At 45.6% G+C, this 18,964-nt stretch overlaps 1 non-coding gene across 1 annotated transcript; it reads left to right on the plus strand.

Moving 5' to 3' along the window:
* Nucleotides 1–7,831: 7,831 nt before the first annotated feature.
* LOC121395276 lies at nucleotides 7,832–7,950 on the plus strand. The gene has a single exon (XR_005962380.1). It is a non-coding gene; the product is annotated as a 5S ribosomal RNA (ribosomal RNA).
* The last annotated feature ends 11,014 nt before the right edge of the window (nucleotides 7,951–18,964 follow it).

Here is an 18,964-nt window from a genome sequence, read left to right on the forward strand (position 1 = left end):
ACCCTTCCAGTGCTGGGTAGTTGTCACTGACTTGCCCCCCGGCTCAAAGGGCTGATCCTTCCTAAATTAAACACTAAGATTAATTTGTACATAATGAGACATGGCGCCGAGTGACTCTCTCAGTACAAAACCAGTAAACTGAAATCTTATAAAAACATGTCTGTCTGTCTGTCTGTAAGAACTCGGGGTGGGGGACATGTCTCTGGTACAACAGGGGCTGCACAGAACCAGGTCCATTCTCTGGGATCAGATGCTTCTGCCTCTCACAATGTCGGGTGTAGAGATAAGAGACACAAGCTCCTGAGCTCTGGACTCTCCTCGTCCCATTCACTGATCCAAAGATGGGGGGATATTTGCAGCCTGAATGGAGCCGCCTCACATAGTTCTTTTTTCTCCTTCCCTCCTCCTGCCATTCTCAGTGAGTCTCAATGGAGCCTTGTGCTTGGCTCGTACAAAAGAGACACCCACTCACTTCAAGATCGTTTGCATAAAGAATTGACTGATTCATAATTAAACCCAGTGCAGTAAGTGCTAGGGAGTCAATTCCATATCCCAATGTATCGGATCAGAGGAGAGACCCTAGCCTGGCATTAGAGTGCAGCGAGACACCAGATCCAGTGTAACCCCTGGGGCATCTGACTGAGATTTGGCTGTAATAATAGTCCCTGACAATATGGGGGGCTATATGGGCCCCAACCTAATGAAGCTCTAAAATGCCTACAGCGTGCTCCCCTGGCACCTGCTCCATCAGACTGGACACAAGGCTACATTTTGGGGAGCTCGCTGTAGGCATTTTAGAGATTCATTTAGAGACCTCCTTGAATTTATATAGATATAATGAATATATAGATATAACGAATATATAGATCTAATGCCCACGGTAAACTTTGGTGGAGGAGAAGCCTAGGTCTGGACCTGCTGTTTATTGTTGTGGGATAGAGACCCTCATTTAATTAAAGCTCAAACTTTTGGGGTAATGTCATATAACGACAATGCTTTGTCCGTCCCATGAACTTGCCTCGTGCAAAGAGGACAAAACACCCCAAAACACCTTTACTTTTGTGCTGATGGGAATTGGGGTAAATCTGAATTTGTAACTTGCACCAACACACAGGTATTTGTAGCCATGTGTCCTGTGATTTATCCCATGTAACATTACCCTACACTGCCGACAATGACTATTCTGTGCTTCCCACTTTGTGGAACAGTTTGGGGGGGCTTTTTCTATTTCAGCACAATAATGTCCCACACCCAGAACCAGCTCAGTACAGAATGTGTTGGCTGCTGAAATTGGAAGAACCTGACTGCACAGAAGCCTGAACTCAACCCCAGTGGGATAAATTGGAATTGTGAGCCTGAACCCCAATATCCGTGCCCAACCTCACTAATGCTCTTACAACTGAATGGCAGCAACATCTAGTGGGAACCTTCCCAGAAGAGTAGGGGCAGTTCTAGCAGAAAATACAATTTGTTTTGGGAATGAGATGTAGGACAGGGAGTCTGAGGGAATTCTGACTGATCTAAATACAAGAAGAGGACATGAGGGAATTCCGAGTGATATAAAAACTGGGTTTTGATAAAAGGGAATTCTGAGAGATTTAAACACAGAGTGTATACAAGAGAATTCCGAGTTATATAAATACTGGGAGTTGATACAAGGAAATTCCAAGTGATATAAACACGGGGAGTGGATATGATAGAATTCTGAATGATATAAAAACTGGGAGTGGATATGAGGAAATTCCGAGTGATATAAATACTGGGTGTGTATACGAGGGAGTTCCGAATTATATTAACACTGGGAGTTAATAAAAGGGAATTCCGAGTGAAATAAATACTGGAAGGATATCTGGGACTTCCAAGTGATATAAATACTGGTAGTGGATATGAGAGAATTCCAAGTGATATAATTACTGGGAATTTATACGAGGGAATTCCATGATATAAATACTGGGAGTGGATCCTAGGGAATTCCAAGTGAAATAAATACTGGGAGCAGATACGAGGGAATTCCGAGTGATTTAAATACTGGGAGTGGATATGAGGGCATTCCGTGTGATATAAACACTGTGAGTGGATACAAGGGAATTCCAAGCGATATAAATACTGGGAGAAGATTTGAGGGAATTTCGAGTGATAAAATACTGGGAGTGAATTTGAGGGACTTCCAAGTGATATAAATCCTAAGAGTGGATATGAAGAAATTCCGAGTGATATAAATACTGGGAGTAGATACAAGGGAATTTTGAGTGATATAATTACTGGGAGTGGATATGAGGGAATTCCGAGTGATATAAATACTTTGAGTGGATAAGAGGAAATTCAGAGTGATCCAAAGTTGAGCACAGGGTACCGAACGCTTGGCTGCTCCATGGGAAAGCTCATTTCCAAGCATTTTGTCAGTCACTTCTCCAATAAAAGACTCCTATAAATTGGCTCCTCCGTGGGAATGGTCATCTCCAAGCCTTTCTCAGTGACTTCTTCAATGAAAAAACTCCAGTGGTTTGGCTTCTCCATGGGAATACTCCATCTCCAAGACTATGGGTAGGACTCCATGAGCGTTTTTGTTCCAGCGTTGATCCGACGCGACTGTCACATGCAGCAGTGTCGCATCGGATCAATGCTGTGACACCATGCAACACTTCTATTACTTACCTTAATGTGGGATCGCGACAAAAACGCTTGTGGAGTCCTACCCTATATTGGTGATATTTCCTATATAAGACTCCTGTGGATTAGCTCCACCAGGGGAATGATCCATCTTCCAGCCTTCCTCAGTGACTTCTCTAGCAAAGACTCTCAAGGCTTGACTTCTCCACAGACATGCCCCTATCCCAGCCTTCCTCAGTGACTTCTCCACAGACATGCCCCTATCCCAGCCTTCCTCAGTGACTTCTCCACAGACATGCCCCTATCCCAGCCTTCCTCAGTGACTTCTCCACAGACATGCCCCTATCCCAGCCTTCCTCAGTGACTTCTTCAATAATTGACTCCCATGGCCTGGCTTCTCTATAGGAATGCTCCATCTCACAGCCAAGGATTTCCAGGTCGGCAGGAGGTCTTTGCTTCCTACTGAAACCTCTGCTGAAGAGCAATACTGACCATTTCTTCTATCTTTGTTCTAGTCTTTTCCTTGGGGAATATCAGAGCACATGCCATAACCAGAGGATTTATGATCTATCTAGGCTGGTCATTCTATTGCATGGAATGTGTGGGCATGGATGAGTGGGTGGGGGGCAATATTTCCAATACAGTCACTCCATAACTAAGCTGAGCTGAATGTAGAATTCCATACTGTAAGGATTCTCTGTATATAGGCTCATCTGTATAATAAAGCTTTTTCTATACTCTCTGAAATCTGTGGCAACCAGGTTCCCTCTAATGGTGGCTAGTGGAATGATCTCGGGGGATTGAGCAAAAGCTCAGAGGCCCCTGTTATAAGTGGTTTATAAGGGCTCATATGCTGCCTGAGGCCTTCAGTCTGATAACCAGCAAAGGTAATATCTCTTCCTAAGCTCCTTGGTGGAGCACAATCTACTAGCCTATCTGTTCCTCACATTCTGAAAGGGATATAGGGAGGCTGACCCATAAATATGTCATTGCCATTAATACACTTTGGGCCTGGGACGATCCAACCTATGAACTTGTTGTTGCCATTTATACATATTGGGCCAAGGAGGGACTGACCTGTAGCCCTGTGACTACTATTAGTACACTTCGGGAGAGAGGAAAAAACACAAACGCATACCTCCCAACTGTCCCTTTTTCGGAGGGACAGTCCCTCTTTTGACAGCTCAACCCGCAGTCCCTCATTTGTACTGGATAGTCCCTCTTTTCTCTGCACTGAACAGCCAGAAAAAGAAACAAAGTTTCTCACTTAATTGGCTTTTAGCAGAGAGCCCAGAACAGCTAACAGGTGCAAATAAGATACTTTGTAACAATTTTGAGACACAAAAACACAGTTTAGATAAGGAGAAATATTTTCAAACTTTCATAACCTGCCAAATTTTGTAAAACAAACATGGTAATTAGGGGGTGTGGCCACAGAAAGGGGTGTGGTCAAAAAATTGCTGCGCTACGTGCGGGAAAAAATTTTTTGTCCCTCTTTTTACTTCTAAAATGTTGGGAGGTATGTACATGTGACACCTCAGCAGATAAATGGCCCAAAGTGAGTCAAGAGCTGCAACCCATGGGCCCAAACAGCCAAAAACAAAGCCCAGTCACTAGGGTTGCCACCCTTGCCGGTGGCTAAACCCAAACAAAGGGGGCGGGGAAGATAGCATTGGGGGTGGGGCAGTATGTTGGGTGGGAATGATGACATCAGAGGCTGCTACAATGATGTCATGGAGTTATGTCCAGTTTTCTCAAAGTTTTGAACCAAACAGAAAGCCCTTTGGAAAACTGAGATGTTCAATTGAAAACCACATGGATAGCAATCCTATTTCTATCTATATTCTGCCTGATGACTAAGCCCAATCCTTTAATTACTGGTATGGGACCTGTTATACACAGATCAGTAATCCAGAAAGCTCTGAAATACATCAGTGCTAATTTAGAAAAAAAAAAATTATTATTGCGTCTGCTTTTTTTGTTTCTGTAATAAGAAATTAATGGCACTTGATAATAACTACGCCAAGTCTTAGTATTTGAATGTTTTATTTATTGGCCAGGTAATTGTTCGGGTTTCACAAGGCCAAAAACCGAACAGAAAGTTGAGGCCTTAGAAAAACCAAACTGTTCTGGTCAAAACTAGAGTTGGCACCTTTTCGATCTTGCCCATCCGGCCGGTGACATAAGGGTGGGGGCGGGACAGAGAGGGGCGGGGTTGTGCCAGTCTGGGGGCGGGGTTACGGAGTTTCGCTAGGAAGGCCTGCGCCCTTGGATTAGGTGAGAGTAGAAGATTTTAGGCAGGCCAGGGGCGGAGCAATAGGGATTACAAATTTACATTGGCGGTAAATTTGTAATACTGGCCTCGGCCTTGGCTGGTATTTTACTGGCTAGACTGGTGAAGTGTCAGCCAGGGGGCAACCGTAAACAAGAGGGCCAATCGCACCTCATACATCGCCACTGGGCTTTATACACAATACATTTCTATTGTCTCCCTTTAATCGTCACCTCCCCCGGGGCACAATATTCTCATTGGTTCTTTCATTCTCACCAGGGGGGAAATGACTGTGCGGTCCCAGCTGTGTAGAACTACATTTCCCATCATCCTCTGCCCCTCCTGTCAGCAGCAGTGCAAGGGACACCAGATGACAAGGGGCAGGTGAGAACCCCAAGTATAAATAGGGCCCCTGTGAGAGTGGGGGGCTATAGGCCAATAACAGGATTTCAGTGCTACACTGGCCATCAGCCCAAAACTAGACAAGAGTCACTTCAAAAGTAGCCTGAAAATAGCCCAATATGAAGAGAAAAAAAATCTAAAAAAAATGTATTAATTTATGTGAAAATACTTTTCAAATTTTTACTGATCTGCAATTTTTCCATGAAGTAAAATGGGACAGATTCACCCACCACCCGGGGGGTATAGGGGTCCCTAATACAAATACAATTTCATTAAACAGCAGTTTTGTGTCCCAAAATTGTCTGAAATTGAGAAAAGTCACTGGAAAATGTGAGACGGGAGACTGGGGTACAGAGGCCAAAATCTGGGAACTCCCGACTTCTACACAAGTCAGTCCCAGTGCATGCTGGGTATTGTTACATTACACGTGGCAAATTGTTACACAAAAACTACATTACCCAACATGCACTGGGAGACACAGACTTGGCACATTAGGGCAAGAATAAAACTTTGGCTCGTTTACAAAGTAGAAACCAGCCAAAGGCCCAAAAAGTAGCCCAAATCCTTACCTTAGTTTGTACTTTCAAAACCCGCCTGGGCTTTAAATTAGTTGCCCAATTTGTCTGGAAACCTGACAACCCTGGACTGGCCCCTGAGAGGCCCTGGAAATCCTTTAATTTGGCCCATGGGCCCTGTGTGTGTCTCTGTGAAATGGGCCCTTCATGGTACCACTGAGGTCTGAGCTCTCCCAATTTAGTCACCAGATAATCAGCTCTGTCCCCCAGTCCCCCCCATTCCTAAGCCTTCCCCCATTTCTGGCAATTGCTGATCATGTCCAACAATTTACAGATAAATCTGGTGCAGAACATTTCAGTGACGTCAGTGGGTCCCAGTGTTCAGCGCAGAGCCGTTTTGGCAGAGGTTTTGCGTATGATGTAACGTCTGTGATGTCATGTGGTGATGACACAAACCAGGAAGTTCTTTGTGCACGTTCTGCATCATCCCCCAGATCGTAAGCTGTTTGACAATCACTCAGGGTCAGAAAAAAAAACTTGGGCCCCAGTGGCCACAGGAAAAATACAGTCGCACACACTGGTGATGGAGGGAGACGTGGTCTGAAGGTGGGTTACCCCAGGCCCCCCAGTCCAACCCCAGATTCACCCCATGCCCTTCCTGTAGCAACACCCCAAAGTATCACCTGATTTGTCAGCAGACACATAATGACTCCCCACCCTGAGTAGCAAATCAGCCATTAGTTCAGATGTGCAGCCACATAGAATCCGGTGCAGTCTGCAGCTACATGTAAATCAGGGATGGGCTGCCAATGCTCCTCCCAATGTTGTACAATTACACCACCTGCTGCTGGGATTTGTAGTTCTGTAACACACTGAGAGTTGCACCTGTTGTCCAGCAATGTCTATTGCCCCTCCCTGTTATCAATTAATGGGGACATTTTTTAGTATGTTATGGAATGTACTATTCTTACCAACATTAGTCTTTAGTTTTTTTATACAGATTTTGAACTGTTTGCCTTCCTATTCTGACTCTTTCCACCTTTCAAATTGGGGTCACTGACCCCAGCAGCTACAAACCATTGCTCTGCTCTGTAAGGCTACATTTTTATTCTTATTGTTACTTTTTATTACTTATTGTTCTATTTAGATTCCCGTCCCTCTTTAAAACCACTGGCTGGTTGCTAGGTGGCATTGGACACTAGCAACCAGCTCGCTGCCAAAATTCCAAACTGAATACAAAAAAAAAATGGAAATAATAAAAAAATGAAGTCCAGTTGCAAACTGTCTGAGAATAGCACTTTGTGCATCATATTAACCATTCATTTAAAGGTGACTGTGGGCAATGAGACACTTGCTTAGCCAGCCAGAGAGCTGTGGATTTGTACGAATAACAAACATGAGCCATACCTCCCAACATTTTGGAAGTAAAAAGAGGGACAAAAATTTTTTTCCCGCACGTAGCGCAGCATTTTTTTGGTCACACCCCTTTCTGTGGCCACACCCCCTAATTACCATGTTCGTTTTACACAATTTGGCAGGTTCTGAAAGTTTGAAAATATTTCTCCTTATCTTGTGTCTCAAAATAGTTACAAAGTCTCTTATTTGCACCTGTTAGCTGTTCTGGGCTCTCTGCTAAAAGCCAATTAAGTGAGAAACTTTGTTTCTTTTTCTGGCTGTTCAGTGCAGAGAAAAGAGGGACTTTCCAGTACAAATGAGGGACTGCGGGTTGAGCTGTCAAAAGAGGGACTGTCCCTCCGAAAAAGGGACAGTTGGGAGATATGCATGAGGCAATCTCCCAAGTGTTCCACGTCCCACATATGATGAGCCCTAAGCAGCCACTGTTGTTCCACGCAGCAAATACACCAATGAAAAAGAGATTGTGAGTAGGATTATGGCACATGGGAATGTTGGTGCTGCCATGAGTTGCACAGAGGTTAGAGGAGTGTGAGACAGGGGCTGCTGCACAGGTAGAGGTGGGAGTAACGGGGCCACAACACTGAAGCACAAGAGGAGGAAAAGTCAACTCTTCATCGCCTACGGCCACACCACCCTGAAAGTGCCCGATCTCGTCTGATCTCGGAAGCCAAGCAGGGTCGGGCCTGGTTAGTACTTGGATGGGAGACCGCCTGGGAATACCAGGTGTCGTAGGCTTTTGCACTTTGCCCTTCTGAGCAGCAGGGGGCAGTCTCCTCTATGATTTTCATTCCTGGAACAGAGCAGTGCGACTTTGCTGGTTTCCCTGTGATAGTCGGGAGGCCAAAGTATCTATAATGTTGCTTTCTTGATGAATTTTGCATTTGTTAATGTTCTTTCTATGCATATGTTTCAAGTACCATAAAGAAAGCCATTATTGACACATGGTAATAAAGAAATTATAAAATGATATTGAATTGAAGAGGTGTCACTCATTCCAGTAATTTAAACCTCAAAATCACATCTCTTGTTTTTCATTTTCTTGATGGCTTTTTTCTTATTCAAAAGAAAAGAAAAAGATAGTAAGAGCCCCCGTACTCTCAAATAAATTAACTAACTTATCTAAATTATATAGTGAACCAATGAGTCGATAATTATAAAGTGCTTGTGCTAATAAAAAAGATTTGCTTGATTGATAAAAGCCTTTTAATAGGCTTTAAATAAATAACAAGACAACAAGTTCAGAGAAGCATAAAGTTGCTTTTTCTGTGTATTACAAAGTGGCCAGTGCCAACTTGTTGATTTATGTACTTAATCTATAAGCAATAGATTCAAGATTCCAATAAATTATAAAGTGCAAGTGCTCAACCGTTACTCAGTTGCCGACTGGGTGTGGTTCAAAATAATTAATTTATGCAAGTGCTAGTGCATTATAAAATCACAAGGTAATTCATTAATAATAAAGTTTAACAAAAAAGGAACCAGGACCAACATACAAAGAAATTTGAGTAGGAAAAGGAAAATAGTGTAGAGGTGGAGAAGTCCCAGTAGTACACTGAGGACTGTGGTCTAGGGATGTAGCGAACGTCTGAAAAAATGTTCGCGAACTTCCGGACAAAAATGCGAACGGTTCGCGAACGTCGCGAACCCCATAGACTTCAATGGGAAGGCGAATTTTAAAAGCTAGAAAAGACATTTCTGGCCAGAAAAATGATTTTAAAGTTGTTTAAAGGGTGCAACGACCTGGACAGTGGCATGCCAGAGGGGGATCAAGGGCAAAAATGTTTCTAAAAAATCCATTGTTGACACAGCGCTGCGTTTTGTGCTGTAAAGGGCAGAAATCACACTACGTCACTCAGGTGATGTTTCTGGACACGGAATGTGAAAAAGCTCACACAGCTAGGTGGCACTTGGTTAAAGACTGGGCAAACAATGCCTGCAAGGGCAACGTATACAGTAGTGGATACGGAATATATTATTGCTGCTTGAAAAACGTCACTCAGGTGGTGTTTCTGGAGACGGTATTATTATTGATATTTTGTAACGATCGCCGCCCGGAGCAGGCCCAGGAGCTCCGGGCGGCGCGTCCATCTTCGCCGGCGTCGCTCCCAAAATGGCGGCGCCCATGGCCGCCACGTGGGTAGCGGCGCCGGGCGATGACGTCAGCGCGCCGACGTCGGCGCAAGTGCGTCAATGACGTCAGAATGGCGCCAAATTTGAAAATAAAAACTCCAACTAGACGCCAGAATGGCGCCCAAGAATAGGATTACTTTCCTGAAGCATATCCTGGGTTTCCTGTGTGCCTTATTGCCTAATCTTGTTCCTGCCTTGTATCCTGACCCTTTGCCTGGACTTTGGACTTTGTTTGTATTCTGCCTGCCTGTGAACTCTTGCCTGATCCTGACTATTCTCCGTTTAACCCTTTGGATACGGCGACCTTGTTCCCTCAAGAGGGCTTCCTCCTTGATCCAGACAACCTCCCTGGAGGGAGCTCCCGGCTCCCTGACATTATTCTTGGGCCATGGATCCTTCTGAGGAAGCCACACCTCATGTCGGACGAGCGCTCCGCGGACTGGCATCCCGCATGGAGGACTACGAAAACCAGCAGGTTCGCATTGGGCAAGCACTCGATGTCCTGCTGGCTCAAGTGCCTTCTGCGTCCTCCACTGCTCCACCTACTGGGGATCCCCCCATGGCGGCAGCCCCCACGAACACAAGCTACCCGACAGGTGAGCCTCGCATTCCACCTCCCCCTCGTTTCAGTGGGGACCCACAAGCCTGCAGGGGATTTGCCACGCAATGCCAAATTCAATTTGAGTTCCAACCCACACAGTTTCCAAGCGAGCGTTCCAAGGTGGGGTATGTGATGTCTCGATTGGAAGGCAAGCCACTGGAGTGGGCAACGTCTCTTTGGGAGAAGAATTCCCCGCTGACTTTTGATGTTAAAGACTTTCTCCAAGCTTTTCGTATAGTCTTTGATGCTCCAGGTCGGGTTACGAACGCCCCTGCCCGTCTCTTGCAGCTCCGGCAAGGAAGCCGCAGTGTCAATGAGTATGCTATAGACTTCCGAACACTGATGGCGGAGACTTCCTGGTGTGATGACGCTTACAAGGCTGTATACTACCAAGGCCTATCCATTCGCATCAAAGATGATCTCGTCTCCAGAGAGACTCCTGACACCCTGGAAGGGTTGATCGCTCTATCCATTAAGGTGGACACTCGTCTCAGAGAGCACCAGGTGGAGAGAGAGCGCAGTAGACGATTTTCTCCCATGTTGGCCCCTCGCTTTCAAAGGCCGATTCTGCAAACACCCGCTGTTCCTGTGACCCATGTGTCGATGTCTCCCTTGGAGGAACCCATGCAAGTAGGAAAGACTCGCCTCTCCGAGCAGGAAAGACTCCGAAGACGTATGGCAGGTCTCTGTTTATACTGTGGTGGGCATTCCCATTTTGCCAACGCCTGTCCTGCCAAAGCCAAGAGTTTTGTACCCCGAGGTATGTCTCAGGTTTCTTATGTAGGGGGCATCACTCGAGGTTCTCTGGAGAAGTATCAAGAAAATTCACGCAGGCTTCTCCTTCCTTTGCAGATTCACCTGGCAAGTAAGTCTATCTTCGAAAGGGCCTTCCTCGACTCCGGAGCGGATGGCAATTTCATGGATGCCTTTTTTGCCGAACGCATGAAGATTCCTCTGCTTCCATTGTCTTCTCCCCTGCGAATTACTGCCATAGATGACAAACCCCTGGAGTTTGAATTCGTCACAAAGTTCACGGCGGAACTATCTGTACAAGTTGGGGCGCTGCATCAAGAAAAACTTTCATTCTTCATCATCCCCTGTCCTTCTACTCCAGTGATATTGGGTCTTCCATGGTTACGTCTGCATAACCCCACCATAGACTGGTCCACTGGGCAGATCTCTCGTTGGAGTTTATTTTGCCTGCAACATTGCCTTCCGCCAAAACCCCTCGAGAAGGTGAATGTCTCCTCTGCGGAATTAAAGACTTTGCCCTCCACTTACAAGGGATTTTCCGATGTGTTTTGTAAAAAGTCTGCAGAGTTCCTTCCCCCACATCGCTCCTACGACTGTCCGGTTGAACTCCTGCCTGGAGCTATGCCCCCCAGAGGGCGCACCTACCCTCTCTCTCCTGCAGAGACTACCGCTATGAAGGAGTACATCCAAGAAAATCTCCAGCGGGGGTTTATCCGCCCTTCTACCTCTCCTGCAGGGGCTGGGTTCTTCTTCGTGGAGAAGAAGGACGGAGGCCTTCGGCCTTGTATAGACTATCGGGGTCTGAATAAGATCACCGTGAAAAACAGATACCCTCTGCCCCTGATTGCCGAGCTCTTTGACCAGCTGAAAGGGGCCAAGATTTTCTCCAAGTTGGATCTCCGGGGGGCCTACAACCTCATTCGCATCCGGGAGGGTGACGAATGGAAGACGGCATTCAACACTCGGGATGGGCACTATGAATATCTCGTTATGCCCTTCGGCCTATGCAATGCCCCTGCCGTCTTCCAGGAGTTTGTGAATGATGTGTTCCGAGATCTCCTAGGAAGGTTCGTAGTCGTATACTTGGACGACATCCTGATCTTTTCCAAGGACCTTGAAAGTCATCGCTCCCAGGTGAAGGAGGTACTCTCTCGTCTGAGGAAGAACTCTCTCTTCGCCAAGTTGGAGAAGTGTGTTTTCGAGGTATCCAAGATCCCCTTCCTAGGATACATTATCTCTCCAGAGGGATTTGAGATGGACCCCGTGAAAGTGTCGGCCATCCAGGAGTGGCCTCTCCCACTGAGTACCAAAGCAATCCAGAGATTCATCGGATTTGCTAATTATTATCGACAGTTCATCCGGGGGTTCTCTTCCCGCATTGCACCTATCCTGGCCCTCATCCGAAAAGGGGGTAAACCCAGCCTGTGGCCTCCATCTGCTATAGAAGCCTTTCAGTCCTTGAAAGAGGCCTTCACGTCCGCTCCTGTTCTTCGACATCCCAATCCTGCACTACCCTTCTGCATCGAAGTTGATGCTTCTGAAGTCGGAGCCGGAGCTATCCTGTCTCAGAGACATTCCTCTGATGGAAAATTGCACCCCTGTGCGTTTTTCTCCAAGAAGTTCTCATCCGCAGAGCAGAACTATGACGTCGGGAATCGAGAACTCTTGGCAGTCAAGCTTGCCCTTGAAGAATGGCGTCACCTCCTGGAGGGTTCTGAAATTCCTGTCCAGATTTTCACTGATCACAAGAATCTGGAGTTCATACAGTCCCTCAAGAGGCTAAATCCCAGACAAGCCAGGTGGGCCCTTTTCTTTTCCCGATTTAACTTTGTTTTGACTTATCGCCCAGGTTCCAAAAATCTGAAGGCCGACGCCTTGTCTCGTAGCTTCACTCCGGTGGACCGTGACCCTGAGAGACAGGAACCAATCATTCCACCAGTCAAGATCATTGCCTCTCTGTATCCCCAATTTGCCGACCAGATTCTGGCTGGGCAGTCCTCGGCTCCTCAAGATACTCCGATTGGCATGGCCTTCGTCCCTCCAGAACTTCGCCTGGCCATCCTGCAACAAACCCACTGCTCCAGGCAAGCTGGACATCCTGGTTCGGCTAAGACCCTTGAACTCTTGAGGCGCCTAGTCTGGTGGCCTGATATCCGCAAGGATGTAAAGGACTTTGTGGCTGCTTGTAATGTCTGCGCCACTTCTAAGCCTAGCCATTCCCGCCCCAGTGGGTTGTTACAGCCTTTGCCGGTACCCTCTCGTCCATGGACGCACCTCTCTATGGACTTTATTGTCGAACTTCCTCCCTCCGGTGGGAATACTGTGATCTGGGTTGTTATTGATCGCTTCTCCAAAATGGCCCATTTCATCCCTCTGAAGAAGTTGCCCTCTGCGGTGGAGTTGTCCCAGCTTTTTATCCAGTACATCTTCCGCCTGCATGGTTTCCCGGTGGAGATCGTCTCCGATAGAGGCACCCAGTTTACTGCCAAGTTCTGGCGTTCCTTATGCAAAGACCTGGGAATTGTTCTTCAGTTTTCATCTGCATACCACCCGCAAACGAATGGGGCAGCTGAACGTGTCAACCAAGCCCTGGAGCAGTTCCTGAGGAACCACGTATCCCTCTGCCAGGATGACTGGTCTGATCTCCTCCCATGGGCGGAATTCGCTCATAATAATGCTTGTCATTCCTCTACAGGAAGGTCTCCGTTCATGTCGGTGTATGGTCAGCATCCTCAAGCTTTTCCCCAAGACTTTGTGCTATCTGACGTCCCGGCTGCTGACGACTCCGCAGCCCATATGTCTGCTATTTGGGCTGCGACCAAGTTGAACCTAGAGAAGAGTGCTCTTGTTCATAAGACTTTCGCGGATCGTCGTCGAAGATCCTCTCCTCTCTACAAGGTGGGTGATAATGTCTGGCTCTCTTCCAGGAATATCCGGTTGAAGATACCATCTCCCAAGTTGGGTCCAAAATTCGTGGACCATTTCCCATCTTGGAGATAATCAACCCTGTGGCTGTCAGACTCCAGCTTCCACCAGAGATGAGAATCCCCAACGTGTTCCACGTGTCTCTGGTGAAACCCGCCATCACCAACCGGTTCTCTGGCGGTCAGTCTCCTCCTCCTGCCATCTCAGTGGAGGGTCAACTCGAGTACGAGGTGGAGAAAATCCTAGACTCCAGAATCTCCAGAGGGTCCCTTCAGTACCTCATTCAGTGGAAGGGCTTTGGCCCTGAAGAATGCTCCTGGGAAGGACACCGTGATGTTCACGCTCCTCGTCTGGTGAGGGAGTTCCATTCCAAGTTTCCCCAGAAGCCAAGTCCTGGTGGTCCAGAGGCCCCCCGTGAGGGGGGGGGGTACTGTAACGATCGCCGCCCGGAGCAGGCCCAGGAGCTCCGGGCGGCGCGTCCATCTTCGCCGGCGTCGCTCCCAAAATGGCGGCGCCCATGGCCGCCACGTGGGTAGCGGCGCCGGGCGATGACGTCAGCGCGCCGACGTCGGCGCAAGTGCGTCAATGACGTCAGAATGGCGCCAAATTTGAAAATAAAAACTCCAACTAGACGCCAGAATGGCGCCCAAGAATAGGATTACTTTCCTGAAGCATATCCTGGGTTTCCTGTGTGCCTTATTGCCTAATCTTGTTCCTGCCTTGTATCCTGACCCTTTGCCTGGACTTTGGACTTTGTTTGTATTCTGCCTGCCTGTGAACTCTTGCCTGATCCTGACTATTCTCCGTTTAACCCTTTGGATACGGCGACCTTGTTCCCTCAAGAGGGCTTCCTCCTTGATCCAGACAACCTCCCTGGAGGGAGCTCCCGGCTCCCTGACATATTTAGACAGAATGTGAACAAGCTCACACAGCTAGGTGGCCGTTGTTTGAAGAACACACTGGGCAAACAATGCCTGCAAGTGCACTACTATTGGTGCACTACTATGAAGAACAGCAAACAGCACTGGACACGTTAAAGAACAGTAAGATAAGTAAAATAAAAAAATATATATATGTATATTAAAAAAAAAATTACTCTGGTTGGTGCTGAACTACTAGGAGCAGCACACCAGTCCCACTCCCCAACACAGCTAGACTAATAGCACTGGGCTCTTATAGTAGCAAAGTAAAAAAACAAAAAAGAAAATAAAAGCAGTCCTTACAAGAACTATTGGGTTATTACAGCAGTCAGCAGATGAGATCAGAAGAGATCAGTGCCCACAGCAGCTACATACAGAGCACTGCAGTAGAAGGTAGATTACTAGTCAGCAAAGCTAACTAACCTAAACTCACTGTCCCTCAAACCCCTGCAGAGTTCTGTCCCTACAATACAGAGCAGTATCAAGTAGATTACTAGCCAGCAAAGTTACTATCAACTGTCCCTGAAATCACTAACAGCTCTCCCCCTACACTAGCTCTTGCAAGCACACACAGGCAGAATGAAAAAACGCTGCAGGGCTTCAGTTTATATATGGAAGGGGAGTGGTCCAGGGGGTGTGGGGGTGGTCCAGGAGGGAGAGCTTCCTGATTGGCTGCCATGTATCTGCTGGTCTGGGGTGAGAGGGCAAAAATAAGCGCCAGCTAAGGCGAACCCAAATTGGCGAACGTCGTGCAACGTTCGCGAACATTCGGCGGACGCGAACACCCGATGTTCACGCGAACTAGTTCGCGGGTGAACAGTCCGCGACATCCCTACTGTGGTCTCGTATATTACATGCCCTATCTCTTAAAGAGCTAAAATCTAAAAAACCACAAATCCACCAGTGCCTTATGAACAACAGAGAATGAAGAAATTGAATGCGGTTCCCTGGACCAGACTATGAGTACCCAAATTCAGTTAAAAAAAATTATTTTTAAAAAAAATTTTTTCAAGGTGATCGAAAAGCTAGTTAGAATCTAACCAACCATTAAATAAAATGAAAATATTATTATGAAGAGAGGCTCTGCCAACGCGTTTCGCTAAAAAGCTTTGTCAAGGCTTTTTTCTTATGTGACCCTTCAAAACACTTTTCAAGATTGTTTAATGTGCTGAAAAGAAGAAAAATATGAATTGAACGTTAAAGAACCAGTATATTTGTCCTTTTTATACTGCGCTTAATCCCTTTGATTTCCACTAATGACTTCAAATATGAAAATCTAGGGGAAAAAACTGAGCAAGAAATAAATATATTATTAATAAAAGCATCAGGGAAACAGCATCTCCTTACAGGGACAATAACCATTAAAGAGATATATACATACAACTATATCATGTACATCCATTGTGTATACGCAAGAAAAATCTAATTGCAGAGATCACTATATATGATCACTATATATAAATATATAAGGGGATATGATCACTATATATAAATATATAAGGGGATATGATCACTATATATATAAATATATAAGGGGATATGATCACTATATATAAATATATAAGGGGATATGATCACTATATATAAATATATAAGGGGATATGATCACTATATATAAATATATAAGGGGATATGATCACTATATATAAATATATAAGGGGATATGATCACTATATATAAATATATAAGGGGATATGATCACTATATATAAATATATAAGGGGATATGATCACTATATATAAATATATAAGGGGATATGATCACTATATATAAATATATAAGGGGATATGATCACTATATATAAATATATAAGGGGATATGATCACTATATATATAAATATATAAGGGTATATGATCACTATATATAAATATATAAGGGGATATGATCACTATATATAAATATATAAGGGGATATGATCACTATATATAAATATATAAGGGGATATGATCACTATATATAAATATATAAGGGGATATGATCACTATATATAAATATATAAGGGGATATGATCACTATATATAAATATATAAGGGGATATGATCACTATATATAAATATATAAGGGATATGATCACTATATATAAATATATAAGGGGATATGATCACTATATATAAATATATAAGGGATATGATCACTATATATAAATATATAAGGGGATATGATCACTATATATAAATATATAAGGGACAGTAATGAAAGAGAAAGTACAAAGAAGAGCGACTAAGTTGATAAAGGGAATGAAAGATTTCTAATGACGGCCCTGGGCATCATTAACATGAACTTGCTCAACAAAATTTTTGGTTTTCCTGGAGAGCGACACAAACCCTGAACTGTTTGCTGCACCAATGGGACCTTTGTTATTTGGCCCAGAAGCAAATTGCTGCCACTTTCCATTTTATTAAAGCAGAAGAAGGTCCCATCTGAGAACAATCTCACAGAAATATTATTAAAGGGATAATGTCATGGGAAAACATGTTAACACATTAGTTAATAACGCTGCTCCTGCACAATTCTGCTCTGATATCCATTTCTCAAAAGAGCATATTCAATTTTTTATGTTCTGTCAGGTGCAATAAGCTTAGCGATGCCCCAAAAAACACTTGCCCCATCCCCAAAAACAATAAGGATGGTTCCTGGTAAGGCCTTGGAATATCACTAGCCCAAGGTTATCTGATGGGATCTCTCTGCTTTTCTTTGTAAGAAGAACTTGGTAATGTCTGCCATCAATCTTGTGAAGTCTGGACTTTGAGATGGTCATGAGTAAGAAGTGGTCCTGTTAGTAGCCAATCATTGAGTGATACTGTGAGAAGAAGCCACAGACACTATTCTCAGCTTAGTTGTTTCTTCTCTTATCACTGCAGGTAAGTAACACTCAGCATTATCCTTTAAGGAAGGTGGGCTTTCACCAATGTTCACGTTCTCAGCAATACCCCCTAAGTTTCAGTTATCTCTTCCCTGGTTCCTCCTCTATCTCTTCCTGGCTCCTCTTCTATCTCTTCCCTGGCTCCTCTTCAGTGTCGGACTGGCCCACCAGGAAACCAGGAAAACTCCCAGTGGACCCAGCGGAATACACCACCTTGCCCTTGACATTCTTCTGCCATTCATCTGGATTTTGGCACCCGAAATGGTGTAGCAACTGCACAGAACTCTCTAACTCAGGGTAAGATGAGCTACCAGAGCTCCTTGGTGTCAGTTTCTCCGCAGACAATGTCACAGTAGTCGTGTCTAGTGGGGAGGAGGTAGAGACTGTGGCAAGTATTCTAAGGGACTGCGAAAGGGCCTCCCGGTAGGCCCCTGGCTCTTGTGGTTTCATGCGCACACGCGGCACACAGCGCAGCACAGGGGGGCAGAGGGGGACCAGGCCCCCCAGTCCAACCCTGTACCTACAAAGGAAGGAGGGGGTCTCGGTATCGTGAACCCTGTTGTGTTCTTTGTAAACAGCTTTATTAAGTACAACTATAACACCCTCCTTTTGGAGAAGCCTACTTTGTGGGTGGAGATCTTCAGAGTGTGGGTCCTTCCTTATCTTGAGTGCTGGTAGAGAGGCGGCTTGGTAAAGAGCGTGCGTGCTCCTCATTGCGCTCTCCCGCATTATGTTGTAGTGAGTCTGAAGGTGATGAGGCGGTGGTGTGTGTCTGTTGGGGAGATCAGGGCTTCTCCCAGAAGAGAGATCGGTAGGAGAGCCTTTGGCTCTTACTTTCATGCATCACTGGCCCTGAATTACTGTCCAGATGAAGTGTTGAGATCAGGGCTCTCTTTAGTCAACTCCCCAAGGGTTCCCCCGAAGTTTAGGGACGTCGTCTGGCGCTCCTTCCACGGGAAGCTCTATGTTAATGACAATCTGAAGTACAGACGGACTGATAAACATGATTGCCCGCGGGAGGAATGTTCTGGTGGAAACAATGGACCACTTCTTACTTCAGTGCCCCTTTAACATACATGTCTACATCTCTGCTGCCTTGGCCATTCCTTGCCTCTCTGGTTGTAGTTACCTGGAGTGGACCTATGGGGGGGTTATGATTTGGGCACTCTTTTCTTAGTCTAGTGGAAGGGTCTATGGAGGGGCATTCAGTTTGACCCACCGTGAGTCTCAGATTTGTATGTAAGTCAGTGTATTGTGTGACAGGGTGCCAGGGGGCCAGTTACTGGGCAGTGTACCAAGAGAATGAGGGTACTAATGGAACACTAGGTGGGTTGCAATGGGGCAATGCATTGGACTGTGCCAGGTGATGAGGAATGTGCCATTTTGAACTTTGGCTTGAGACAATGTTTATATATAATAAATTCAGTCCAGTTTATTCTGTTAATTTGGAATCTAATGATTAACTGGTTTGTGCTGCTGTCTGGGTGGTGAGGCTACAGCGGAGTGTTGGGAAGTCAGAACAGACTGTGCAGCTGGAGGCGAGAGGAACTTATCTC

This window comes from Xenopus laevis, chromosome 6S (assembly GCF_017654675.1).
Source record: "Xenopus laevis strain J_2021 chromosome 6S, Xenopus_laevis_v10.1, whole genome shotgun sequence".
NCBI classification, from domain to species: Eukaryota; Metazoa; Chordata; class Amphibia; order Anura; family Pipidae; genus Xenopus; species Xenopus laevis.